This window comes from Gopherus evgoodei, chromosome 10 (assembly GCF_007399415.2).
Source record: "Gopherus evgoodei ecotype Sinaloan lineage chromosome 10, rGopEvg1_v1.p, whole genome shotgun sequence".
Lineage (NCBI taxonomy): Eukaryota > Metazoa > Chordata > Testudines > Testudinidae > Gopherus > Gopherus evgoodei.
Window position 1 is genome coordinate 44,953,273 of NC_044331.1, and position 27,905 is coordinate 44,981,177.

Genomic DNA, 27,905 nt, shown 5'->3' on the forward strand with positions numbered 1-27,905 from the left:
TACCTGCTATGCATTCTGTTTTCCACAGAAAAGGATTCCTTTGGGTTCAGAAAAATAAAAGAAGAGATATTGTTCATATAGGACAGGGGTCGGCAACCTATGGCACGCGTGCCAATTTTTAATGGCACGCGGCTGCCTGCTTGGACTCCGCGTGCCATTAAAAATCCTGCCGACGTGGCAAGCTGCGGGGTCCGCGATCCCAGGCCGGAGTCCCGGCCTGAGTGCAGCAAGCCTCCGCCCCCTACTCTCCCGCCTTCCTCTAGAGCCCTGCCGCCGCACGCGCAGCGCTCTGGGGACTGGGGCTAGGTGCTCCCGCGTGGCAGCGTTTGGCTCCATGGGGAGGGAAAGACGCTCCCTGCTCATCCGGAGCCCTGCTGCCGCGCGCACAGCACTCTGAGGGGCAGGGTAGGGCTACGCGCACGAGGGCGGCAGCGGCAGGGCTCCGGATGAGCCGGGAGTCTCATGGTAAGAGGGCCAGGTCCAGGGCCAGCGGGAGGGGGGAGGTTGGGTAAGGGATGGGGGCAGTCAAGGGACAGAGAGCAAGGTGGGTGGGACCCCGGGGGGTGGTTAGGGGTGGGGGGTCTCTGGAGGGGGCAGTCAGGGAGAGGGGGGGTTGGATGGGGCATAGGAGTCCTGGGGTCTGTTTAGGGGGTGGATAGGGGTCCGGGCAGTCAGGGGACAGGGAGCGAGAAGGGTCCTGGGGGAGCAGTTAGGGTGTGTGTGGGTCTCTGGAGGGGGTGGTCAGGAGACAAGGAGCTGTGAGGGGTTGGATGAGTTGGGAGTTCTGGGGGGTCCTGTCAGGAGGCAGGGGTGTAGAGAGAGGTTGGGGCAGGCAGGGAGCGGGTGGGGGTTGTATGGGTCCAGAGTTCTGGGGGTCCTATCGGGGCAGGGAGCAGTTGGGTAGGCATGGGAGTCCAGGGGGTCTGTCTGGGTGCAGGGGTGTGGATAAGAGTTGGGGCAGTAGGGTCCTGGGGGGCAGTCAGGGAATAAGGGGCAGTGGTCCTAGGACAGGGTAGTTGGGACAAGGAGTGGGGGGGTTGGGAATTCTGGGGGTGGGCAGTCACTCAGGCCTCTGCCCTGACCCCACCACACACACCCGGCCCTCTGCCCTGAGCTCTGCACCTCCACACACTCCCAGGAGCCTGCCCTGAGCCCTGTACCACCCAGCCCTCTGTTGACTCTTTCACCCCCCCCACGACCCCAGCCCTAACTGGCACCCCCACACATACCCAGCCCCCCTACCCTGATGACACCTGCACCCCCTCACATGTCCCCAGCCCTCTGCCCTGACTCTTGTACCCCCCATATCCCCATCCCCCCCACAAATCCCCATCCCCACCCTGAGCACCAAACAGGAGCCCCTGCACCACCACTCACATTCCCACCTGCACCCCTCACACCAAATGGGAACTGCCCAGGTGAGTGCCCCCACACCCAAACCTCCTGCCCCAACCCTGAGCTCCCTCCTTCATTCTAGCTCCCGGTCAGACCCTTCACCCCCAGCTCTGTGCTCAGTCCACTCCCACTCTCAGCTCAGTGCAGAGAGAGGAAGAGAATGGGCCAGAACCAGGGAGAAAGTAGGTACTCACTGTATGTGGGCAGGGCTGGGACCCCAGACCGGCACCAGGCTGAGCGGGTCCGGCATCTGGGATCCTGGCTGGCAGGAGCCGCTCAGCCCACTGCCGATCTGGGGTCCCGGCTGCTGGCCCCACACAGCCCACTGCTGGTCTGAGGTTCTGACTGCCAGACCCTTCCCAGCTGGGGTCCCGGCCACAGGCCTCACTCAGCCCACTGCCAGCCTAGGTGAACAGAACCCCAGACCAGCAGCAGGCTGAGCAGGCCGGTGGCGTAAGATCAACATTTTAATTTAATTTTAAATGAAGCTTCTTAAACATTTTGAAAACCTTGTTTATTTTACAATACAACACTAGTTTAGTTATATAATATACAGACGTATCGAAAGAGAGCTTCTAAAAAACATTAAAATGTATTACCGGCTCATGAAACCTTAAATTATAGTGAATAAATGAAGACTCAGCACACCACTTCTGAAAGGTTGCCGACCCCTGATATAGGACCATAGACATGGTGTGACTGCACTTGCAATACTAGCAGAATAGAATAACTAGACATGATTTTGGGTGTTCAGTATACAGAGAATATACTGTACAATGTGGGTATGTTTCAATTCCAGTTGAAGTCATTCCTGTATTTTACAAATTTGCTATATATTTTGGAGCAAAAGATGCCCCCTGCTGGATTCAACTGCTTTAGTGCTATAAACTATGGTATTTCCCAATCTGTCTAGTATTAGGAATCTGGATCCAACAATGGTTTACTACTATCTGTGTGTTCAGGGAACAAAATTAAAAGTAATCTTACCTCTTCTTGAGGTATTCTCATGACTACACAAGTCAGATCGAGAAGTTCTCAGAAGCTGGGAAATGGAAGGATAACTCCATATTTTCATTTTTTTTTAAATGTTGAATAATTAATGTATCTGAGTTCTGGATTCAGGCCCTGCCCAGGCTTGTACCTCCTCCCAGTTCCCAAGAGTTTTGCTTTCCTCCTTCTCTTTCAACTTTATTCCCTGGTGTCACTCCTTTGCTGCTTGTTGCCTCCTCCGACTGTTTCACCTCCTATCCTGCTCCAACCATCTCTCCTGTTACAGTAGAGAATTTTGCCTTACAACTCTGTCCTTTCTTTTGCATGCTGCCAGAGGATTATGGGAGCAGTGTTGGTGCATTTTCATACAGGTGTAACAGTACACCTACGAAATTATATTTTTCTGTTATGTGGCCTGCAATGTTTTTAACGTTGCACTCCATTTGTAACACCTATATGTTCTAAATACTGCTCTTTGTTGACATATAATCACAAGGTTGATAGCATAATGTACATTTAATTTTTCTCCATTGAGAATGATGGCTTAATGAGTAGTGGATCAAAGTCATGAGTGAGCTGTGCGTATTAAATTCTAACTCATGAAAAGTGGTGTATGTGCTGCCTGCCATCACATTTATACACAGAGAGATAATATCGAAATAAGCTATTTAAGCTGTATACTATCTCAGAATAAATGAAAGGCAAGGAGGAAGTAAACTTTCAGGAATGGGAGTGTATGGATGTCTTAAAGTACATGAAGATGGTGATCTGGTAATCTTTGTTTTGGTGTGCAAATTAAAATATATATATTTTACACTTACAGGTTTTTGGGCTTTTTGGCATGCTAACTCAAACAGTTGTTGTATAAATCTTCAGACTTGGCTCCTGGTGATGAGAGAGATTGGCTTTGTGATGTTTGAAAAATCAAATAAAAATGTACAACTGACAAAAAATTGCTTACTGTCTGTGCATAGTTTTCTTACTGTGATGGGGCAAGGCCAGATGGCTACAGTAAAGTACTGAGAAACAGGTATGTTAGCCCCAGGCTAAACAAATCCCTAGTACCCTGGTAACCAAATGACAGTTGCTCCAGGTTAATCAAGGCACCTGGGGCCAATTAAGATCTTTCTAGAAGGCAGTAGAGAGAACTACTTTAATTAGAACACCTGCAGCCAATCAAGGCAGGCTGATCATAAGGCACCTGGGTTTAAAATGGAGCTCACTCCAGTCAGGCAGGGAGGAGCCAGAGGAGAAGGAGCGTGTGTGAGGAGCTGGGAGCAAGAAGGCAAGGAGCTGAGAGTGAGAGAGTGTACTGCTGGAGGATTGAGGAGGACAAGCGTTATCAGACACCAGGAGGAAGGTCCTGTGGTGAGGATAAAGAAGGTGTTTGCAGGAGGCCATGGGGAAGTAGCCCAGGGAGTTGTAGCTGTCATGCAGCTGGTACAGGAGGCACTATAGACAGCTGCAATCCACAGGGCCCTGGGCTGGAACCCGGAGTAGAGAGCGGGCCCGGGTTCCCCCCAAACCTCCCAACTCCTGATGAGACACAGGAGGAGCTGACCCAGACTGTGGGTTCCACAAGAGGGGAAGATCACTGAGGTGAACAAATCCGCCAGTAAGCGCAGGACCCATTAAGGTACAGGAGGAACTTTGTCACAACTGGTGTTGGAGGTGGGATTCTTTGGTGTGCACAGCGCGGCGGGGAAAAAAAAAGGAGGGTGATTTAAAAAAAAAAGGAGAGGGTTTTTTTTTTCTTCACCACAATAGATGATGTAGTGCCGGCACTGATACAAGCCACAGCAGCGCAGCAGGAGGCTACCCATATCCAGGCAGCCGCCCAACAGGAGACAGTGCGGCTGCAGCAAGAAACTAATCGCCTGCTGATGGACCAGGTTTCTCAAGACCAAACTAAGTTGTGGGAACTGGTAAACCAGGTAAAGACCCTTACAGAGCTGAACCGTGGCCATGATGGGACGCGACTTATACGGGCCAGCCATTGGCTGCAGAAAATGACGCGGGAGGATGATGTAGAGGCATACCTTCTGGCCTTTGAGAGAACAGCCCTACGGAAGGCCTAGCCTAGAGATCAGTGGTCTGGCATCCTTGCCCCATTCCTGTGTGGGGAGGCCCAGAAGGCCTACCATGATCTGCCAGAAGAGGCTGCAGCAGACTATCCTCAGCTGAAAGCAGAGATTATGGCCAGATCTGAGGTAATGACTGCAGTGTGGGCCCAGCGGTATCACGAGTGGAGGTACCAGGAAGACAAAACCCCGCGGTCCCAACTGTATGACCTCATCCGTCTTGCACGAAAGTGGTTGCAAACAGAGTCCCGGAGTCCGGAATAGATACTAGAGGTTCTGGTCATTGACCGATACATGATGGCACTGCCACCGGATCTCTGCAAATAGGTAGGCCAGAACGATCCGTCCACCTATGATGAGATGATCACGCTGGTAGAAAGATGCATGACAGCCAGGGAATTGACCCGACTACCCAAGGAAAGCCCCTTTTGTAGCAAACACCCAACCCCAGCCCTGGAAGGTGGGACAGCCAAACCCCTGGGGAGTCCTAGGTGGAGGAAGAGGGGGGCCGAAAACCAGCGGAGACCCCAGAAGGAAGGGATTGGCCTGAGTGGAGGAAACCTTGAGACTAAACTCCCTAACCCACATGATAGGGGAATGATTAGAAACAATTATAGATGTTATGCATGTGGGGAGTGGGGACACATAGCAGCACAGTGTCCCAGCACCGAGGAGCCTATGCAATGCAACTTGGGGGATTGGCAAGTCCCATGCTCCCTTATCCACCTTGCGGGCGTCGCATTAGCCCCGCATAACTACACCAGGCCGGTGAAGATAAATGGAGTAGAGACTACAGCGCTTGTGAACACGAGGAGTGCTATCACCCTTATATCGGGTAAGCTGGTAAAAAGTAGCCAGCTGCTACAAGCCAAACGCGTAGCAGTGACATGCGTGCATGGGGCCATGAGTCATTACTCCACCATCCCAGTGGAGATAGAGGTTCAGGGGAACTCCATTGAGGTGACAGTGGGCAACAGTGGGCGTAGTTCCTAAACTCACATATCCTGTAGTCATTGGGAGGGACTATCCAGGGTTTGATAATTTACTTCCCCCAGAGAGGCTGGAGGGAGATGGGACCCTGTTGGCAGCGACTCATCGTTGGGGGAATGTCAACCCCCAATGTTTTCAGAGTTTTCTCAGGATATGTTCTCTGCCCCCCAAAAGGCTTGGAAGACATCAAAAGAAAGGAAGGCTGCGAAGGCCTTGGGAACCCGGATCCTGACCCAGGGCCAGAAGACCGCGCTAATAGGCAGATGGACACAAGCAGCCATCAGAGAAACTACCAACGTGGAAGGTGAGCCGGAGGCTGGCCCCAGCCATGATGGTGATGAGCCTTTGGAAGAAACAGAAGCTGGCCCCTGGGAGCTCAGGCAGGTTAGTCCTGGGAGAGAGACTTTCGGGAGGGACCAGGCAGAGGACCCTAGATATGATAATGTCAGGAAAGAGGTAGCTGAGATAGATGGGACACCAATGGAGAGGAAGGTCCGGGGTCCAGGACCCTACTTTATAGTGAAGAAAGATTATCTGTACCGTGTGGTGCAAATGCAGGAGCAGGAGATACATCAACTTCTGGTGCCACAAAAACATCAGTAAGCCATATTGAGCCTCACCCACAGTCACCTGTTTGGAGGACACCTAGGGGTAGAGAAAACCCAGGCCAGGATCCTGCGGAGGTTCTTCTGGCCAGGAGTACATGAAGATGTCAGGCGATACTGCACCTCTTGTCCAGAGTGTCAGCTACATAGCCCTCGCCCACATTTGCGGGCCCCTTTGATACCTCTTCCAATAATAGAGGTACCATTTGCATGCATAGCCATGGATCTGACTGGGCCCCTAGAGAAGACAGCTCGGGGCCACCAACATGTTCTGGTTGTACTAGACTATGCAACCCAGTACCCAGAAGCCATTCCCCTACGCAACTCCAAGACAATAACTAAGGAGCTACTACAGATCTTTTCCCGGGTTGGGCTACCCAAGGAGATACTGACTGATCAAAGGACACCTTTCGTGTCCAAGTTGATGAAAGATCTCTGTTCATTGCTCCATGTACAAGCCCTACGGACCTCTGTATACCATCCACAAACAGATGGCCTTGTGGAAAGGTTCAATAGGACCCTAAAGGCCATGATCAGGAAAGTGGTGAGCCAGGATGGGAAAGACTGGGATACCCTATTGCCTTACCTCATGTTTGCCATCCGGGAAGTCCCACAAGCCTCCACAGATTTCTCTCCATTCGAGCTACTATGTGGGTGCCATCCTTGGGGCATATTGGATATAGCCAGAGAAGCCTGGGAAGAGGAGCCAAATCCCAGAAGGAACATAGTCGAGCATGTACTACAGATGAGGGATTGGATAGCTTGAGTTACACCCATTGTACGGGAACACTTGGAGAAAGCACAGGAGACTCAACAAACCCATTATAACCACCAAGCAAAGCTTCGACGGTTCCAACCAGGGGATCGAGTAATGGTCCTGGTGCCCACAGCAGAAAGCAAGCTGTTGGCCCAGTGGCAGGGACCCTACGAAGTGATTGAACCCATGGGAGAGGTAAACTATAAGATACGGCAGCCAGGCTGCAGGAAACCTGAGCAAATTTACCACATCAATCTTCTAAAACCTTGGCATGATCGAGAGGCATGCTTAGTCACCCAGGAGACCCTTCCCCAGAAGGATAACTTACACGAGCAAGTGAGGATATCACCCAACTTGACGCCAGATCAAAAGGTTGAGGCAGCCGACATGATTAATTGCAATCGAGATGTGTTCTCTACAAAACCGGGGCGGACGACTGAGACCTATCACCATATCCGCACGATCCCCGGAGCCAAGGTAACACTGAGACCCTACCGAATCCCAGCAGCCAAAAGAGAGGAAATCAAGGCTGAAGTAAAGAAAATGTTAGAATTAGGCGTTATTGAAGAATCCTACAGTCAGTGGTGCAGTCCAATAGTTCTAGTGCCTAAACCTGACGGTACCATGAGATTCGGTAATGACTTTCGCCAACTGAACGAAGTATCCCAATTCGATGCGTACCCCATACCACACATCGACGAACTGGTTGACCAACTGGGTAGTGCCTGATTCTTGACTACACTAGATCTAACAAAAGGGTATTGGCAGATTCCCCTGACCAAAGAAGCTAAAGAAAAGACAGCATTCTCCACCCCGGACGGGCTATTCCAGTACACAGTCCTCCTTTTGGGCTACATAGGGCCCCAGCTACATTCCAGCACCTCATGGATAAGCTGCTGCGCCCCTATACTAGTTATGCAGCCGCATACCTAGATGATATCATCATCCATACTCCAGACTGGGGAACCCACTTGGAGAAAGTTGAGGCCGTACTGCGCACCTTAAGGCGGGGCTGGCCTCACCGCTAATCCCGCTAAATGTGCCATAGGACTAGCAGAGGCTAAGTACCTGGAATATATTGTAGTACGGGGTATAGTGAAGCCCCAAACTTATAAGCTAGAGGCGATTCAAAACTGGCCCCGGCCGTTCCGAAAGAAGCAGGTCCGTGCGTTCCTGGGTGTGGTAGGCTACTACCGACGTTTTATTCCCCACTTTGCCAATAGGGCAAGTCCTCTAACGGAACTGGTGAAGGCCTGAGGTCCAGACATGGTGAAGTGGACCGACGCAGCAGAGAGGGAATTAATAGACCTTCGGACAGCTCTCTGTGATGACCCCATCCTCATAGCCCCGGACTTTACCAAGGAATTTATTTTGCAAACAGATGCTTCCGAGGTTGGATTGGGGGCGGTTCTGTCGCAAATGATTGGAGAAGAAGAACACCCGATCCTCTGCCTAAGCAGACAGCTGCTCCCAAGAGAACAGAAGTATGCAGTAGTCGAGAGAGAATGCCTTGCTGTCAAATGGGCCATGCAGACACTGCATTATTACCTCTTAGGCCGGCGATTTACTCTTGTGACAGACCATGCACCCCTTCAGTGGATGCAGAGAAATAAGGAAAAGAATGCAAGGGTCACCAGGTGGTTCTTATCCCTCCAACCGTTCCAGTTCCGCATATGGCACAGGGCTGGATGCCACCACGGCAGCGCTGATGGTCTTTCATGAGCACACTGCCTGGCATCCCAAGTTGCCCAACCCTATGGTGTTGAGCAGAGGGGGGGCGGGGGATATGTGATGGGGCAAGGCCAGATGGCTACAGTAAAGTACTGAGAAACAGGTATGTTAGCCCCAGACTAAACAAATCCCTAGTACCCTGGTAACCAAATGACAGTTGCTCCAGGTTAATCAAGGCACCTGGGGCCAATTAAGGACCCACTAAGGTAGAGGAGGAACTTTGTCACATTACCTATTGAAAGTGCATACCTAAATCAATTTCTTTCCCTTCCCAATCTCTGTTTCTTCTATCGTCTAAAGGTGACATTGGAAAGTTCCTGGCTGGGTTGACAAGCCTTTCTAGGAGGCTTCCCTTTCCAGTAGGCTTATAATTTCAAATTCCTTCTTAAAAGAAGTATTAAAATGAGAAGTTAGAGGCCATATGAAGCAGTTATGGAAACGGCTTTCCATGTTTACAGGCCAGTACTTGAGAAATGGACCAACCGATACTACTGTGATGAGTCATAGGAACATGGATACAATAAGGCATCAATAGTGTTGGTTTTGGCAAGAAGTGGGATTTGGAAAACATAAATTAGCTTGGCTAAGTGGGAAAGGCAGAATTATGCAGGACCTTGAAGGTGAGGATGAGAAGTCTTTGGTATTGAGAGGTTAAACAGGAGTATAGCTGACCACTTCCTTACCATTTGTTATTTTGTGCTGCATGTCAGCTCTTAGTCACTGCCTCTTTAACCTAATAGTCTCTGGGCTTGTCTACACTTACCGGGGGATAGACGCACAGTGATCGACCACAGATCTTTCTCCCATCGACTCCTGTACTTGACCTGAAGCACAAAGGGAGTCAAGGAGAGCGTTTCCCATCAACATAGCTTAGTGCGGACCCCGTGGTAAGTAGATCTACTTAGATTGATCTCCCCCTGTAGTGTAGACAAGGCCTTAATCTCTCTAAACTCTTTTTGTATGGAAGTCTTTCTTGGTGTTTGTTTTTTGTTGTCTTCCTCTAGAACTTTCCAGTTTTGGTCATGTCCTTGCTGAAGTGGGCTGGCCTGGCTGGGGAATGATCTCAAACTGAAATATATTGTGCTCTTGTGTTTTCTGCTGTAGATGTAATAAACATCTGTATAATATATGATAATCAGTCATAGAATAAGTCTTCATTTTTTGTGCACATACAGTAATTTCACACGCCACAGATGCAATTCAGTGATTTGCTGCAGTTCACTGCACACTAACAATTATAGTACACTAGAAAACTCTATATAAAACTGATTTCAAATTACAGAAATGAGATATTTTGCTTTGATAGCATCACCCTTTGTGGATGAGATTTTGTTTCTTTGCATTAATGAGAAATTCTGAAAAAACTTGTGGCTGAGGACAAGCTATGTGTGGCAGAGACCTTGAAACAAATAGTGGGCTATTTAAAGGGGAAATAAGCTGTTAATATTTTTGGAGGGGAGGGTTTGCTGGTGCCACACTAGTTGTTTGAAATGAGGACTGACAAGAAACAACAGTGGCCTGGCTAGACAACAGAGGTGGCCTGGCTAGACACAGCTCATAGGGCTGTTCCTCTCCAGCAGTACTTTCAAAGGACTGCTCTTCTGCAGGGAGCAGAGAATTGAGGGCAGCTCTGCCTGTAGGTGGCAGGACCAGGAAAGGTCAGAGGCCAGGCAGGATGGTCTGGATGCTATTCTTCCTGCCCTAGCAATATCTCCCCTTCACTTCCTTAGACAGCAGCATTCAGCATGTGGGTTGTGCGTAACACTCCCTCTCCCCCCAGTGCAAATATTTTAAGTCCCTCCTTCCTCTCCTGTTTTTATGGGGATGCCTGCTTCCTAAGTTATCACAAGTGATTGTGGAGTATGGCTCTGGTGCCCATCTGCCACACCCGACCCACAATTTATGCAGGCTTTTAGGGATGTAGCTGTTCTCATAAATACTACCCTCATCTTCACCCAAGCTCTGATCCATTATATGTTTGTTTTTATCTATCTAAATAAATAAAAATTTAAAATAAAATAAAATAAAATACTGCTGAGGTTTTTAGAGAAACCAAGAAGCAAAAATGACCAGAGTCTTCATCTTGTAATGGCAGGAAATTGATCTTATGATGTCTGGTTAATCTTCTTTTGGAAGGTGAAAATATTCCAAAGGTCCTACCAATATGTCCTTGTTTTCCCACACAAAATATAGTAAGCAGATAATACTATGGATTTGAGTAAGAATCACTGCAATTAGATGTCTAACCTTGCACTCCAGACCCTCCCCCAGCTGTGGCCCCAGCCTCCACGCCCTAATCTGTGTCCGTGTGTGTCCTCCCTCTAACCCCTGAGAGTTAGGGCTCTGCTCCCAGGCCCAGTTCTGGGGGTGGGGCTGAACAGGGGTAAGGAGATGGCTGGTTTTCAGCACCCCCACTGTTAAAATATTCCAGCGCCACTGGTTCACAATGAATCTACTGTGTTTATATTTTCTTTGTCAAGTTCCTTTATTCACAACTAAAACAACCAGTCTTGTGTGTAAAACTAAAACCCGTTTTTTGGTTTAACTTTTTTACATAATATCCCTGAGTCGTCCAAAAACACAAAAAGTCCGATTAGCATTTCAACTCTACTGCTGATTTTTGTTAAGAAAAATTAACATGTTTACATGCTCTTGGGTCAGTCTTGTGTGCAGCCGATTAACATTAAGACTAGTGTTGGAAAATATATGTTCTGCAGGCACAGACGATCCTGAAATTGCACAGGTAACTCTTTGCCATTTTTCCAAGCCTTGGAAAACACTTTGCATTGACCTTCCACCACTCCAATGGACTGCATGCCAATGAAGGACAAGGCTCCCTGAAGTAATTTTCCAGTTCATTTTCTGCTGCATTCTCCGCATTCTCCTTTTTGTTATAATCTTCACCTAAAAGCATTACCATAGCACTCTTCTGAGTTTCATGCATTTTTTTTTTTTTTTGGCACTGATTCTTTCGGCTTATCCCATTCAGCACTTCTCAGTTCAGCCCTAGTACTCAGAGGTTCTTCTATTTCTAACATTGATGCAAGTTGCAGAAGCTTTGATTTAGCAGTGATTTGGACAGGAGGTGAACGAAACTGCATGTGTGTATGTCGTGGATCTAACGAGGCAATAAGTGCAAGTTTGACAGTTATGGCAGTATTGTTGGATTTCATGCGATGCTCCAGAGGGTGACGAACAACAGCCTTGAAATCAGTGACTTTTCTTCTGAGGTGAATTTGGAGAAGACCATTGCAAATTGGATAAATATATGAAATTGACACTGACTGTTGAGCAGACACTGCAGTTGTAGTGCATTCTAAAGTGAAAAGTACTGGTAAGATATCCTCTATTAATTGCCAGTGCTCATCTTGCAGCTGAAGCGTTTGGGCATCAGATTGTTTTGTTACAGAGCAATCTGAAAGCGCAGCTGTTAGAGCCAACCTTTGCTCATTGAGTCTTTCAAACATGTCATATACTGAATTCCTGTGAGTTTTACACGACTGGATCAGACAGTGTTTGTTTTCTTTCGAGTTCATTTGCAGCCATGATGCTGTGGTGGAAGTGTGCAATTAGTCTACTTGCATCTGCAAGAGCACAATCAGCACTACTTGAAGAAAACTCATCATTTATGACTAGCTGCAAAGTGTGGGCAAAACAACCGACAGATTCCCATGTAACATATCTCAGTGTGTTGATGAGAACAATGTTGCTTGCATTATCGTGTACGCATGCCAAGACATGGCTTGTCAGATCCCATCTTTCCACTGGAGCGCTTAATTTTTCAGCAAGGTTTTCTGCTATGTCATTCTGCCATACTTTCGGTTTGTAAAACTGTGGATCAAAGCTCCCAGTTTTCAATCTAATAGCATGTTACAGTAGCTTTCTGTAGTTAATGCTGTCTAGCAGTCAGTGGTGAAAGCTACTTTAACAGCATTTTCAAATATTTCCCAGACAAACTTCACAGTCTTCATAGACTATAACTTTGCGATTAGAGAAGTGCTATCTCATAGGTACATGGTATTCAGGTTCTACAAAACTCATCCATGCATGAAAACCTGTACCCTCAACGACACTTATAAGCAGCCTATCTGTAGTGATCATTGTACACAACAACTCCATTAGTTTTTCCTCACGTTGTGTGTTGGATTTTCTTGAACTGGCAGCAGGGTCAGTTCTAGGTGTTTTTTTGCTGTCCCAAGCAAAAAAAAATTTGGCTGCCCCCCACCCCAGCCCTGGGCTCTCACCCACCCTACCAGTGCCCCCCTCAACTCACACCCACTGCCGCCCCAGCCCTAGGCTCCCACCCAACAGTGCTGACTCCGCCCGCTCCCCCCTCACCTCCAGCCGGTCTGGTGCTGGCAGGGTCGGGATAAGCAGCAGGGCTCCCGGGCCGCGCCTCAGCCTAGAGTCCTTCCAGCCAGGGCTCCTGCCTCCAGGACTGGCCAGAATCCGGGAGAGCAGAGCCAGGGGACCACCCCACCAGGGGACTGAGGAGCCGGGACAGGACAGCCCCAGAGGGAGCGGAGCCCCAGAGAGTGGGACGCAGGCCCCACATGGCAGCGCCCTGCCCTCTATGGCCCCACTGCTCCTGCTAGCTACCCTGCCGCAGTCCCTGAGTGGCTCAGGCCACTTTGCTCAGCCCCAGCTGCGGCGCTGGGGGGCAGCCGCCCTGCAGCACCTTCAGGCAGCTCCGTGTGCCCCACGGGGTGGCCCCAAGCCCGAGTGTCCCCTGCTCAGAGCCTGCCCGGCCACAAGGTGCGGGCACTCCTCCCCTGCAGTACAAACCACAGCGCCCCCAGGGCACACACCCCCCTCCCGCACACGACGCACTGCTGCTGCCAGGGCCAGCTCTAGACTTTTGCCACCCAAAGCAAAAAAAGATGATCGGAATGCCACCCCTGAAAATGTGCCGCCCCAACCATGTGCTTGGTTTGCTGGTGCCTAGAGCCGGCCCTGACTGCCAAAAACAAACGCTGTCAGCGTTGTTTGGGTTTTTTTGCCTTCTTTTTCACATGAAGCAGAGGAATGTTTCAGCTTCAAGTGGTTTAGCATTGCTCTCGTGCTGTTTGCATCCCTCAGCACTGCATTACACAATTTACATTTAATGGTGTCTTCTGTTTTTTGTAAAATGATTCCAGGCAGTACTCCTTTTCAATCACTCAATCTTCACTATGAAACAATAGTTACCAATAATCGCGATAACTTGCACAGTGTTTGAAGGATGCTACCAAAGTCTGATGGGAGTAGGGAACACGGACAGTATTAACTGCTTGCTGTATTTTGCATGGGAAAACAAGGACATATCGGTAGGACCTTTGGAGTATTTTAACTTTCCAAAAGAAGATTAACCAGACATCATAAGATCAATTTCCTGTCATTACAAGATGAAGATTCTGGTCATTTTTCCTTCTCAGTTTCTCTAAAAACCCTGCAAGATAGGATCTTATAAACCTCAGCAGTAAGTAATATATCTGAATTGACTATTTTATTTATAAAAAACATATAATGGATCCAGTAGGGCCAGCAGGACCCCAGGCGCGCGGGGCTGGCAGCCTGGACCCTGGGCATGCAGGGATGCAACCAGGAAGGACCCCGGGCGTGGTGCCATCAGCAAAGGCCCACATAAAGCGTGGGGGTGCTGCAGCACCCCCTGCACTCCTAGTTTCCCGCCAATGTGAACTCCTTAATGGTTAATCATTTAACTGATAGAATTTTAATAGGTTACACTGTTACTATTTTAAAACCTATTTACATCCCTAGGTTGAGCAAATACTGATCTTTACCTTCATGCTTTTGCAACATAGGGATCAGGGATACACAGCTCATACAATGTAACAAAGTTCTTTCCTATCAGCATTTTTTAGAGTATTATTTTGTGCCTACACTGTGTTAAAATCTTTGGCTACTATACAGAACTGTTTTTTGGTTTTGTTTTTTTTTATAGTTGTTAAATGTTGATGAAAGGTCTGAGAGCTGCTTCTAGGACCTGTAGTCCAGCCACTGGCAGTGCAGCAATCAGCTGGGGGCTGGAAAAGAACAGGTGGTAGCAACTAGAAGGAGGTGCCTTGAGGGGAGGAAGGCAGATGGTTTGCTGTCACCCCTACGTGACAGGCTCTTGACAAGTACTCAGGCAGCCAAAAAGTGAATCATTATTGATCGCCGTATACAAAAAATTCATAGACTGTAAATAAATATGCTGATTTATGTGGACAACTGTTTCAAAACATCATTTAAAATACAGTATCTGCTATCTTCAAAATTGTAAAGTAAACATAGTAGAGTAAGTGTATTTTGAACCTTGCTACTGCAGAAGCTAGTATTTCCCTGCCTGTTTTTTTTTTAATCCCTTTTTCTTGGTCTGTAGATGTTAGACTGAAATCATGAGAGCAGGGGGGTTGATTGAGCTGATCCCTAGAAATATGCCATGTCACCTCTTTTTTGGTGGTACCATCTGTTTCTGTAGCCTTTAAACTTTCATGAAAAATAGTTTATAGCCTTATGAGTGCAGAGAGAAACATATGAATGGGAACCAGTGCAGTATTGTCGGTAGCAATGAGCTTCAGAAAGAGACAAACACTAGCTCCAAGAACTGTGAATTGTCCCCTTTTACCTACTGGGGCATTAACTTTAAATTTGAATTATGAAAATTTTTATATTTCCTGTTTCCCTACTCGTCACTTTGTGAGAAACATAAGTTTGGAATTGCATTCACAGTCTGACTTTTTAGACCAAACTTGGTTAGAATATCGCACCTTTCCTGGTTGCACTGAATGGATGGTGGCTCTTCCACTAAGGTCTCTTTCTATGTAACTCCTAATTCCGAGGATGTTTTTAAAATGCACATTGGCCTAGTTCTTTCTGACTGTGGCTGTTGAAAAAACTCCCTTGGGGTACCATTGCTGCATGGATCATCTCAGCTTATATTGATCCATCTCAGTCTCCATGGAAGTTTAATGATCAGCCATCTAACATCCCATCTTACTTTAATTGTCTCATGGGTGTATGTAGAAGCCCTGGGAGATGCAGCTCATAGAATATTAGGGTTGGAAGAGACCTCAGGAGGTCATCTAGTCCAATCCCCTGCTCAAAGCAGGACCAACACCAACTAAATCATCCCAGCTAGAGCTTTGTCAAGCTGGGCCTTAGAAACCTCTAAGGATAGAGATTCCACCACCTCCCTAAGTAACCCATTCCAGTGCTTCACCACCCTCCTAGTGAAATAGTGTTTCCTAATATCCAACCTAGACCTCCCTCACTGCAACTTGAGATCATTGCTTCTTGTTCTGTCATCTGCCACGACTGAGAACAGCCGAACTTCATCCACGACTGAGAACAGATAGTTAAAAGCCTTGCAAAAGTATAAGGCATCACAGAATTCGTTGAAAGATGTTTCCAGGGCCAGCAGATTTCAGCAAGGGCCATGCTGCAGGTATTAGGTTGCATATCTTCAACAATGTTCATGGCATCTCTTACGTGAGAGGAAGGATGAGATTGTGGGTAAAGCACTGGAGTGGGCTGCAGGAGATCTGGGTTCAGTTTACAGCTTTCCCACAGACCAGTGCAGTCTTGGACAATTTGTTTAACGCTGTGCCTTAATTCCTAACTTGTAAAGTGGGGATGATGGTACCTACCTCTTATCTCATGCCCTCTGTCTCAGTTTGGGGTCTCTGGGAAATACATGCAATTTTTATTTATTTATTTTTATATCAGTATGAGACAACCTCAGTGAACTCTGAAAATGCAATGAAGCAAGCCACCAACAGACTCTCACATTACATCTGGATGACAAACAATTTCAGCTTCTCTAGTTTGGTGCCAGTTAAAGGCTATCTCCAGTTAGAGCTGGATTTCCAAATTTCTTCTATTCAACCACAGATGCAACCTACCTGGCGATGAGGTGCTCTCACAGAGAGGCTCCATGCTTAGAGCACTTAATCTCTTCCAGCAGGACCTTTAGAGACTGCGTATGCCAAAAAGATGCTTCTGATCCGGACTGACAAATCCGGCCACAATGTTTTACAAAAACAAACAGAGAAGACCAGGATTTTGCTTCCTCTGTTAGGAAACCCAGTAGATGTGGATCTGAGTAGTGTCCAACAAGACATTTATGGTAATCACTTCTCTGGCAGTAAAGGAAAGTATCGCAGACAGGCTAAATTTATGGTTGTTCCCCACCAGTGTTCCCAGGGATATGGAGTTTTAAATCTGTTCAGAACTGACAACAAAAAGCTATTAATGCTCTGGTCAAGGCACAATGTACCCAGTTGAAGGGCACCATTTCTTTCCACCAGGTAGTGAAAAGGAAGCTCTCATGTTCTTCTCCACCAGTACTTCTAATGGCAAAGGTTCTGACTAACCAAAGGGGGGGGAGAGAGGTTCAGCTATCTTAAATACACCATATTAGCCCTGAAAATACAATTCTCAAACTTGCTGAAAATAGTAGTGATAAATTGCATCCGGTGGAAAGTGTAGCCACATGTGATCACATCCCTGTCAGCCTGGCTTCTGAGAGGATAGTAAAGAAATGCTTGATGTTTCAAGGCATGCATCTCAAGTCCTCCTGGCTCCTCTGAATGTATATGCAAGACATCGAAACTTTATATGGAAAAAGCTTGTGGTCTGATTTGAAAAAGTCCATATGGATCATTTCAAATACCCTCCCCAACAAAATTCTTGATTATCTTCATTTGTGTGGGTCAGAGACAAATAATCTACATGTTAATTTTGCCATTATTTTGGACTATTGTGCACATGTGAAAGGTAGATCAGTTTCTAGGCCACTTGCCATTAGTTTAATGTGAAAGCATTTTTTCAATGTAGTTTTTTTTTTTGGAGTTGAACTGATTGTGAATGCGAAATACTGTAGTGTTAGAAATATAATACAGAAAAGGCTGACTTAATATACCATAGAATTGTGTAAAACTATAAAAATATTAGGAAATTACGCAAAATATGAAAAATTGGAAGAGTAAAAATTCTACACTCAATCAAAGGATGACTCTTTTGGGTTTCCTCCCTTAAGGCTATTTTGCTTTTCCCACGAGCAGAAATTGCTGAAAACACTTTGGGGTGTGTGTGTTTGTGTGAGGATGTATTGCTAAGCAATGAAAAGCAGAAAAGGCCCCTATGGTATACAGATGGATTTCAGAAATCTAAGTGTGCTACCAGTGAAGCACTGGTTTATAGACTGGGACTAAATAAGATTTTTCCAGAAAATTTTAATCCCTGCCTAACTATAAAGATATTTTTTAAAAATCTGCTTAAAAATGGATCATGGAACACAAGGGAGAAGAAAGTAGTAGTAATCATTGACAAGTTGCTGTATGTGAAGAGCAATTGTTTCTGCCCCAGGAATCAAAAACCTAAAGAGATTTGAGAATTCCCATCTGGTCTTGTGTGGGAAGTAAACTGTAGGGCTATGTCTGCACTGCAGTGTAAGCTCAGGGTTCAAACTCAAGCTCCAGCCTTACCTCCTTCCTCTGTCCATACACAAATTGTACTAATCCAGGGTTTGGACTGAGGGTCCCAGGATCCCACATGGGTGGGGAGACTCTGAGCTTGAGTCAAGCAAGGACACAGGATTCAAGTCTTATTGCTTTGCAGTGTAGATACAGCCCCAAAGGTGTGACAAGATTATGGCGATCAACAGATGGCTCAGGCAGTGGTGCTATAAGGAGGGCTTTGGGATGTACGGCCATTGGGAAGCATTTACGGACAGAAGACTGTTCTCTCGGGATGGACTTCACCTGAGTAAGGAGGGAAATAGACTTCTAGGATGGAGGCTCGCTGACCTGATTAAGAGAGCTTTAAACTAGAAATTTGGGGGAGATGGTTGGGAGATGTTCAGGAGATCTCCACGCCAGAATTTAACCTTGAGAGGGAAGTAAACAAAGTAAGAGGGGATACAGCCATGGACAGAAGAATTGGCATAAGGAGGAAGGGTAGTGTAGATAACAGATTAACAGGTGATGCTGGTGGTAGAATGTCTGTGCCTAAGAGGGTAAAGAATGTGAGTGAAGCCAAACGGCAAAAATTAAGATGTCTGTACACTAATGCGAGGAGCCTAGGGAACAAAATGGAGGAACTAGAGCTACTGGTGCAGGAAGTGAAACCGGATATTATAGGGATAACAGAAACATGGTGGAATAGTTGTCATGACTGGAGTACAGGTATTGAAGGCTATGTGCTGTTTAGGAAAGACAGAAATAAAGGCAAAGGTGGTGGAGTAGCATTGTACATCAATGAGGAGGTTAACTGTAAAGAAATAAGAAGTGATGGAATGGACAAGACAGAGTCTGTCTGGGCAAAAATCACACTGGGAAAGAAAGCTACTAGAGCCTCCCCTGAGATAGTGCTTGGGCTGTGCTACAGACTGCCGGGATCTGATTTGGATATGGATAGAGACCTCTTTAATGTTTTTAATGAAGTAAACACTAATGGGAAATGTGTGATCATGGGAGACTTTAACTTCCCAGATATAGACTGGAGGACAAGTGCTAGCAAGAATAATAGGGCTCAGATTTTTCTGGATGTGATAGCTGATGGATTCCTTCACCAAGTAGTTGAAGAACCAACAAGAGCGGATGCCATTTTAGATTTGGTTTTGGTGAGTAGTGAGGAGCTCATAGAAGAAATGGTTGTAGGGGACAACCTTGGTTCGAGTGATCATGAGCTAATTCAGTTCAAACTAGATGGAAGGATAAACAAAAATAGATCTGGGACTAGGGTTTTTGATTTCAAAGGGGCTAACTTTAAAGAATTAAGGAAATCAGTTAGGGAAGTGGATTGGACTGAAGAACTTGTGGATCTAAATGCGGAGGAGACCTGGAGACCTTCAAGTCGCAGCTGCAGAAACTGTCACAAGCCTGCATCCCAAGAAAGGGGGGAAAAACCACAGGCAGGAGTTGTAGACCAAGCTGGATGAGCAGCATCTCAGAGAGGTGATTAAGAAAAAGCAGAAAGCCTACAAGGAGTGGAAGAAGGGTGGGATTAGCAAGGAAAGCTACCTTAGTGAGGTCAGAACATGTAGGGATAAAGTGAGAAAGGCTAAAAGCCAAGTAGAGTTGGACCTTGCAAAGGGAATTAAAACCAATAGTAAAAGATTCTATAGCCATATAAATAAGAAAACAAAGAAAGAAAAAGTGGGACCGCTAAACACTAAGGATGGAATGGAGGTTAAGGATAACCTAGGCATGGCCCAATATCTAAATAAGTACTTTGCCTCAGTCTTTAATAAGGCTAATGAGGAGCTTAGGGGTAATGGAAGGATGACAAATGGGAATGAGGATATGGAGGTGGATATTACCACATCTGAGGTAGAAGCCATACTTGAACAGCTTAATGGGACAAAATCGGAGGGCCCAGACAATCTTCATCCGAGAATATTAAAGGAACTGGCACATGAAATTGGAAGCCCGTTAGCGAGAATTTTTAATAAATCAGTAAACTCAGGGGTTGTACCGTACGACTGGAGAATTGCTAATGTAGTTCCTATCTTTAAGAAAGGGAGAAAGAGTGATCCGAGTAACTATAGGCCTGTTAGTTTGACATCTGTAGTATGTAAGGTCTTGGAAAAAATTTTGAAGGAGAAAGTAGTTAAGGACATTGAGGTCAATGGTAATTGGGACAAATTACAACATGGTTTTACTAAAGGTAGATCATGCCAAACCAACCTGATCTCCTTCTTTGAGAAGGTGACAGATTATTTAGACAAAGGAAATGTGATAGACCTAATTTACCTCGATTTCAGTAAGACATTTTACACGGTTCCACATGGGGAATTATTAGTCAAACTGGAAAAGATGGGGATCAATATGAAAATTGAAAGGTGGATAAGGAACTGGTTAAAGGGGAGACTCCAGCGGGTCATACTGAAGGGTGAACTGTCAGGCTGGAAGGAGGTTACTAGTGGAGTTCCTCAAGGATTGGTTTTGGGACCAAACTTATTTAACCCTTTTATTACTGATCTTGGCACAAAAAGCGGGAATGTGCTAATGAAGTTTGCGGATGACAGAAAGCTGGGGGGTATTGCTAACACGGAGAAGGACCGGGGTATCATACAGGAAGATCTGGATGACCTTGTAAACTGGAGTAATATTAATAGGATTAAATTTAATAGTGAAAAGTGCAAGGTCATGCACTTAGGGATTAATAATAAGAACTTTAGATATACATTGGGGACGCATCAGTTGGAAGCAACAGAGGAGGAGAAGGACCTTAGGGTATTGGTAGATCACAGGATGACTATGAGCCGCCAATGTGATATGGCCGTTAAAAAAGCTAATGCGGTTTTAGGATGCATCAGGCGAGGTATTTCCAGCAAAGATAAGGAGGTGTTAGTACCGTTATATAAGGCGCTGGTGAGACCCCACCTGGAATATTGTGTGCAGTTCTGGTCTCCCATGTTTAAGAAGGATGAATTCAAACTGGAACAGGTTCAGAGTCAGGCTACTAGGATGATCTGAGGAATGGAAAACCTGTCATATGAAAGAAGACTCAAAGAGCTTGGCTTGTTTAGTCTAGCCAAAAGAAGGCTGAGGGGGGATATGCTTGCTCTTTATAAATATATCAGAGGGATTAATATTAGGGAGGGAGAGGAATTATTTAAGCTTAGTACCAATGTAGATACAAGAACAAATGGGTATAAACTGGACACTAGAAAGTTTAGACTTGAAATTAGATGAAGGTTTCTAACCATTAGAGGAGTGAAGTTCTGGAACAGCCTTCCAAGAGGAGTAGTGGGGGCAAAAGACATATCTGGCTTTAAGACTAAGCTTGATAAGTTTATGGAAGGGATGGTATGATGGGATAGCTTAATTTTGGCAATTGATCTTTGATTGTCAGCAGGTAAGTATGCCCAGTAGTCGGTGATGGGATGTTGGATGGGATGGGATCTGAGTTACTGCAGAGAATTCTTTTCTGAGTGCTGGCTGGTGAGTCTTGCCCACATGCTCAGGGTTTAGCTGATCGCCATATTTGGGGTCGGGAAGGAATTTTCCTCCGGGGCAGATTGGCAGAGGCCCTGGAGGTTTTTCGCCTTCCTCTGCAGCGTGGGGCATGGGTCACTTGCTGGTGGATTCTCTGCAGCTTGAGGTCTTCAAACCACAATTTGAAGACTTCAGTAACTCAGACATAGGTTAGAGGTTTGTTATAGAAGTGGATGGATAGGGTTCTGTGGCCTGCTTTGTGCAGGGGGTTGGACTAGATGATCACATTGGTCCCTTCTGACCCTAGAATCTGTGAGTCTGAGTCTACCAAAAGTATGCCACAATCTCATGGTCTGACTTTGACCTATGGACCGTAAAGTTTGATGGACAGTCAAGGTTTTCCACATTGCACCGTGAACAAAGGGTTAGAACTGCCTTATTTTAGGAGGATGTGACATACCTAAGATACAATCTAGATTGAATAGTCGTGTCATCACTGTCTTCTTACGTGGGGTGCCCTTTACACTGCTTTGCTGCTGTAGCCTCCAGTCTAAACAGCTCACAAACAGTAACCGGCATGTAAATCACTCCCAGCTTTGTCTGTATGTGCTGCAGCCAGCCAGCCATATTTGGGCTCTTATAGTCCTTGGGTGTAGTACAGGATGGCTCCAAAACACTCACTGTACTGTCCAGCCCTCTCCTGGATAATACAAGAATGTTAAGTCTGTTATTTCATTAAGCTAATAATATAGCAATTATTTCAAATAGTTCTTTAGATACTTCAGTTTAAATACACTGGATGAGGTAAAACAAGTTTATTAACTAGAGAGGGAGATTTTAAGTGAACACAAGTAATGAGCATAAAAATCAGAAATGGTTACAAGAAAAATAAAGATAAAATGCAATTAGTGGCTAACAAACTATGTTAAATTCAAAGCAAAGTTTTCCTCACCACATGCTCTCAACAATCTTACTGGCCCAGCATCTTAGGTCAGGACCCGTTCTTCTGTTTAATGGCTGTTTCCTTTGTCCCTTTTCCTACAGTGAATTGATGGACAGGGAGTGGGAGGGTGGTGCCTTGGAGTGTTTGTGTGCCTTTTCATAGTGTGAGCCTTCCACCCCCCCGAACCATTTCCAGCTGTGATTCAGGAGACAGGAAAGGATCTCATCTGTTGGAGCTTCCTGCTTGATGACTCTGTTTACTGCTTAAATGCAAATTAAGCAGAACACACATTCATATGTTTGAGAATGACCCGATTTCCAACCTCAGTTTGGAACATGTACTAATAACACTATACAATGGAATCTTACAACTCCACATGTTGCCACATGTATTTTACCAGGACAATATTGACCAGCAAATTGAGTTTTCAGATGGCATACTTACAAGGCATACTTAGTACAAATATTATTAGAACAGTGTGTAGGGTGTGAACACAAGGGTACATTTGATCACAAGGGGCGCTAGGAAGTCTGCGATTTGGGTGGATGGACTTGAACCCACATAATACAATGTAGACACTGGAGCCCCAGGTTGGGACTAAAGGTTCAACAGTGCATAACCTGGGGTTACAGATGAATGTAGACGCTCGAGCCCTAAGTTAACAAACTCGGATTCTTGAGTTCTGCTAACCCTGGGCTTTTATAACAGTGTAGACATACCCTACACCTGGTCTCTGACTCAGGTTTGACCCTAAGCTCCCTTTCTGTCCACACACAAATCAGTCTGACTCAGGTCAGTAAGCAGTCAGGACTCAGGTCCTAGGATCCTGCTATGGTTATGAGTCAGAGACCAAGTCCAAGCCCTATCATACTGCAGTGTGGACACAGCTCAAGGCTCAGATCAGAGTCAGAAGGTCTATGTAGTGCAGTGTGGATGTGTTAGCACAGTTGTGGAGACCTGGATGTAGCAATTGTAAATCCATGTTTTCAAAGCAGTGTGAATGCTCAAGCAGAGGCTTGGAAACACAAGGGCCATGACCATGAGTCCAGCTGACCCAGGTTTACAATGTAGTGTAGACATACCCAAAAAATGTAATGGTCATTTGCTAAGATATACTTCTTCAGAGAACAAAAATTATAGATGAATTTCTTTCATCAACCTAACACCTTCCACTTTGATCTGTTAAATACCAACATATAGTTACAGTGATGCTGGAACAGGTTTTATAGTAAGGATGCTGAAAGACATTGAACAAAGCTGTAAACCCCTGGAAACCATTTCAACTCAGAGGATGCTACCATACCCCCAGCACCACTAGTTCCAGCACCTGTGTATAGTTATGTGAATTAGTTACTCAGTAGACTAAGGAAGGTGTTTAGTTCAAAATAAACTGCTGTCATGTTAAGACATATTTGTCTGCGTGACTTTTAAGGCTTAAAATACTTAAGGCTGATGGTTTGTCATGAACAAAATGGGAATATAAGGTCTTTAGCAAAAAAGCTAAGTTTCACATTTACAAAAAAACAGTAGGAAAAGTCATGAGGTTGTGTTAGTGTGACAAAAATATCCTGTATTTGACAATGTTATTTACAAGTGTTTAATGATAGGTAATACTTTTAAATCACTTTAAAATCTGTCTCTCTCACATATACTCCATTGTACTTGTGCTCTCTGTCTTTACATGCGTATGTGTGCGCCATAGGTTGACGACCTCTGATTTAGTCAAATGACCTTTGCCTCTTTCCTGTTTGAGGTCCCAATTCAGCAAGATGCTTCGAGACATGCCTAGGCTGAAGCATGTGAATAGTTCTATTGATTTTAAGAAATTAAGTTCAAGAAATTTGACATCTACTTTAGTATAACTCATTAAATCTGGAAGTTAGAGCTGTCATAATTTTGAATTCAATGGGTCTACTTAAGCATCTGCCAAACTTTAAGCATAAGTACTAAAGCTAAGGTAAGTGCTGAATGGGGATCTAAATTGATAGGTTTTTTTAATAGCTATCAGTATGCAGTGCTATTCCACACTAACCTCCTGTGTGGACTCTCTGATTCTACAGTAAGAGTGCCTTTGTGAGGTTTAACTTTATCTGCTTTGGAAATGGATTAAACTAATCCATAAAAAGACACTTTTAGTGCAGAATAAGTGTGTCCACAGGGGGAGCTAGTGCAGAACATCTATTACACTCTAAATCAAGGGTCGGCAACTTTTCAGAAGCGGTGTGCCAAGTCTTAATTTATTCGCGATAATTTAAGGTTTCACTTGCCACTAATACATTTTACATTTACAGGGACCGGCGGATGGAATCCCAGACTGGCAGCAGGCTGTGCGGACCAGCAGCTGGGACTCCCAGGCCGGCACTGGGCTGAGCCGCTCAGCCCGCTGCCAGTCTGGGGTTCTGTCCGCTGGTCCCTGTACGTTACGTCAATCCAGGCCAGGAGTGGGCTAAGTGAGGCTGGCGGCCAGGATCCCAGGCTGACAGCAGCGTGCCATAGTAAATCACCTCACATGCTGCCTTTGGCATGTGTGCCATAGGTTGCCAACACCTGCTCTAAATTCATACCCCTGTTTATTTTGCAACAGCTTACCCTTCTAGACAAGCCCTTAATTACACTTTAAAATACGTTTGAACAGATATAGCAATGGAGTTACCTTGTGGTTTGAGAAGGCAAAGTAACCAGAAGATGAGATATATTGTGTGCGAAATTTATAAGTTGATATAGGGATGATTACAGGGAGGGGACAGACTGAGAGGATCAAAGACATCATGCGGCTCAAGGATCAAAGGCATCTTGATCTCAAGATTCGATCAGAATTGAGGTAGAAAGTTAGGACCAGTTTTTCAGGCAAACAACTGATGGCTTTACTCCCATCATGAAAAAGCAACAGCAGGGGATACACCTGCCAGCATAACATTGCCTTGCATCAGTCTCACTATCCAGTCCAGTGACCATCTCATTCATTGCACACACACCCCACACATACCCTCATCCTCTCCTCCGCCTCCTATCTCCTATCATCTGGGCCATCACCTCTCTTTTACTATCATGCTGTTGTCAGTAATGAATAGTATCTTATATCACTGTATGGCAGGGGTTCTTAACCTTTTTCTTTCTGAGGCCCCCCAAACATGCTAAAAATCTCCAGTGCCTAGCAGGGTTGGGGGGAAGGAACTCAGGGCTCCAGGCACCACCAGCTAGAGGAGCAGCTTCCCTGCACTGCCTGGCTCCATCTTCCTGCCTAGGATCTGGCCAGAAGGTGGGCCCTGAGGGGGGCTGAAGAAGAAGAGAGGGGGGCTGGAACTCCTCCAAGCACTGCAGTGGGGGGAGGACAAGACCCTTGTGCCCCCTCAACTCTGCCCATGGGTTCAGGGCTTCAGCCTCTACTGCTCCCAGCTTCAGCACGGGGGAGAGGGGAGCTTGGGGTTTCAGCCCTGCGCCTCTCCTGGCTTCGGCCCTGCGGGAGAGGTGCCATGAGTGAGTCTTCAGGCCTGCGCTGCTCTCTGTTTCAACTGCATGGAGGGGAGGGGTACCGTGGCTTGGGTTTTCAGTGGTGGGGTGTGACGCAGTAGGGAGCGGGGTGGATTGACCTGGGAATGTTGTTTAGTTTCACTGGGACTGTCTGCATGGGGGATGGGAGAGCTGGGGATGACTTTAGGTGAGGGATGGTACCTGAGCCAGGAAGGGGGGGTGGGGCAAGTTGACACTTTTGCCTGGGAAACTGGACAAAGGGAGAGGGGGAGAGATGGAGCCTGAGAGAGCCTGCTTGGAGGGGGTTTTGGTTTCAGTTTTGGACTGGCTGGGAAGAAGCAGGGAACCCCAAGTCTAAGGTCTAAGATCCTTGCCCCGCAGAGGGACCTGGCTGAGAGGTCCTGGTTGTACCTACAAGCTCTACTTGGGACTCTGTTCCTGTCATCTATTAAACCTTCTGTTTTACTGGCTGACTGAGAGTCACGGTGAATCGCAGGAAGTGGGAGGTGCAGGGCCCTGACTCCACCACACTCCGTGACATGGGGCCACAGACCCCTGGTTAATAACTGCTGTTGTATAATACAGTATAAGGCCGGGAGGTACCAATAGTACCTCCTGTGTATCACCATCCATTAAATTTCACCCAATTGCCCCTGTGTTGAGCCCAAAATTTTGGGTTAGACTAAAGGTTTTCAGTCGTTGGGAGACTAAACTTGTACTATTGTATGGACATTGCTCTCAAAGGCCTAAAGAGTTAAATGTGTTTATAAACTCTCATTGTCCAGCATTAAACAGTGATAGATGGGTTTAGGGGTATGTTTCTACAGAGGTCATTGTTCTATTCGGTTGTTTGGCAAAAACCTATAAGGATTCATTCAAATTGAAAGTTTATTGATTAAACACAAGAAAAAACAAGAAATTAGCATTCATATGGAAACTGTGGTTGAGCGATTATGCGAAACGAACGTAAACAAAACCTTTTAAGTCCCTCTCCGTTTGGAGGCAAAATATCGGTCTCATATTTTCAGAACAACCTTCCTTTGAAAAGAAAAAGGTTAATTTTACTCTCTGTTCTAGTGTAAGAAGGGCATTCATTTATCCTGTTCTAACAGACACAATATGGTGAAGAGACAGAATGGAAAAGTTAGGTGAAATATGGCTTTTGTTGATGTTTTTGGATCACTGGTCAGGAACGAGTGGTTGCGTTGGCTGGCAATTTGACCATGACACCTACTGCATGGGCCCTGGTTCATTCTCTGGTCAGGCACATCATCTTGCTTGGATCCTTTCTCCTTAGACAAGGCGGATTTGGATGAATGAAGTGTATTTGATTTTAGGATTTGATGAAAAGCATAGAAAAGGAGAAATAGGATAGGCAGCATTATTTTGTCCTCCAATTAAATCCATTTCCAGCCAGACTTGTCATAGGTAAGTTTGTTCACAAATGTTCTTGTTTACTAAGTATGATCTCACCTCAGTCTTTGACTTACATAAGTAGGCCATATTTTTTTTTGGAGTACTTCAATTTGTCTTTCAGGTTTTCTTGCACTGGTCCATTACATTCATTTATTAAAAATAGATCAAGTTGTTTACCATAGTTAATTGTTAAGCAGACATGATGACATTGTGTGAGCTTTCACATACTTTTCACACTTGCTTAGGATAATTTTTTGAGTCCAATAATCAGAACAGTGCCCCAGGTAGAGGACAGGACAGACTAATACGCCACCATGGCCCAACACCTCTGCAGTAGTAGGGAATTGATTAGGTGGGTTATGTCCAGGTGATCTATGCTCCATACTGCAGAGGAAGGTGAAAAATCCCAAGGTCCCTGCCAGTTTGACCTGACCCTAAATAAAGAAGACACAACATCAAAGCATCCAGAAAGAGGGTTCTCTTTACCACCTCAAACATTGGTCCACCCCATCCAATGTCTTATCTTCACTGGTGAGGCAACATCTGGAGTATTGTTTCCAGTTTGGGGCTCCCCACTACAGAAAGGATATGGGCAAATTG

At 45.9% G+C, this 27,905-nt stretch overlaps 1 protein-coding gene across 10 annotated transcripts in view; it reads left to right on the plus strand.

The window, feature by feature from the left end:
- NEO1 (neogenin 1) overlaps window positions 1-27,905 on the plus strand; it is a 559,154-nt gene that overhangs the window by 363,681 nt on the left and 167,568 nt on the right. The gene's annotated exons all lie outside the window — the stretch shown is intronic.